Source organism: Propithecus coquereli, unplaced genomic scaffold (genome assembly GCF_000956105.1).
Source record: "Propithecus coquereli isolate 6110/MARCELLA unplaced genomic scaffold, Pcoq_1.0 Scaffold165, whole genome shotgun sequence".
NCBI classification, from domain to species: Eukaryota; Metazoa; Chordata; class Mammalia; order Primates; family Indriidae; genus Propithecus; species Propithecus coquereli.
In genome coordinates, this window is record NW_012141080.1 from 263,970 (window position 1) to 265,291 (window position 1,322).

The 1,322-nt window shown below is 32.4% G+C and overlaps 1 protein-coding gene across 1 annotated transcript in view; it reads left to right on the plus strand.

Annotated features, from left to right (window-relative positions):
* Positions 1-1,322, plus strand: part of HYDIN (HYDIN, axonemal central pair apparatus protein) — a 299,281-nt gene that overhangs the window by 39,025 nt on the left and 258,934 nt on the right. The gene's annotated exons all lie outside the window — the stretch shown is intronic.

The window sequence follows — 1,322 nt, forward strand, 5'->3', positions numbered from 1 at the left end:
ATGGAACATCCATCACCATAGAACATTCTCTCGTGCCTGTTCCCAATCAGTCCCTCCAAACCCCACCCACACGTTCTGATTTCTGTCACCCTATGTTAGTTTTGCTTGTTCTTGGACTTCAAATAAATGTACTCTCGCAGCATATACTCTTTTGTGTCTTGTTTCTTTCACTCAAGAAGGTTTATCCATGTTGCTATGTGTGTCCGTAATTTCCTTTATTTTGCTAAGCAATGTTCCCCTGTATGGTTATATATAATTTATCCATTGTCCTGTTAATGTAAATTTGGATTTTTAAAGTTTTGGGCTGTGATGAATAAAACTTTAATAACTATTTTTGTATTGGTCTTTTGTATATGTGTGTGTGTGTGTGCAGATGTACATGTGGCTTTTTTTTCTCTTGGGTAAACATCTAGAAGTAGAATTGCTGAGCCAGAGTCATTATGTTAATATGTCTGTCTTCTAAATGGTTTTCTAAAGTGGTTGAACCATTTTATATTCCCAGCAGCAATGTCTGAGGTTTCCAGTTACTCCACATTCTCATTAACTCTTGGTCATGTCAGTCTTTTCATTTTAGCCATTGTAGTGTGTGTGAAGTGGTATCTCATTTTGGTTTTAATTTGCATTTTCCTAACAACTAATAATGTTGAGTATCTTCATGTGCTTTTGCCCATTTTTCTGCTGCTTTTCTGATGTGTTCAAGTCTTCTGCTCATTTTTTATGAGGTAGTTTGTTACTTTGTTATTGACTTGTCATTTCAAAAAATATATTCTCTATACAAGTCTTTCAGAAATAATTATTGTGAATATTTTCTCACAGTGGATTGCCTTTTTAATTTTCTTCACAGTGTCTTTTCATCAGCAGAAAAATTTAATTTTGATGAAGTACAATTTATCAATTTTTTATTTTATATGTACCGTGATATTTTTTCCCAATTTTCTAAATTTGTGTGGGTATATTGAACTATTTCGTATGTTGATCTTTTATCCAAAGACCTTGTCAAATTCACTTATAGCTCATCTGTAGATGATTTTGGATTTCATATATACAAAATCAGATCATTTGCAAATAATGATAGCTTTAGTTTTTTTCAGTCCTTGTGCTTTTTATTTCTTATTCTTTCTTGCACAGGCTAGACCTTCAGTACAATGTTCATTCGAAGTAATGATAGCAATTATCTTTCTCTTGTTCTCAGTATCAGAAAGGCAGTGCTCAGTATTCATCATTCATCATTTAGTATGATGTTTGGTATAGGTTTTTAGTGACTATCAGGTTAAGAAAATTTTCTTTTATTGCTAGGTTTCTAAAACTTTTAATCTTGAATG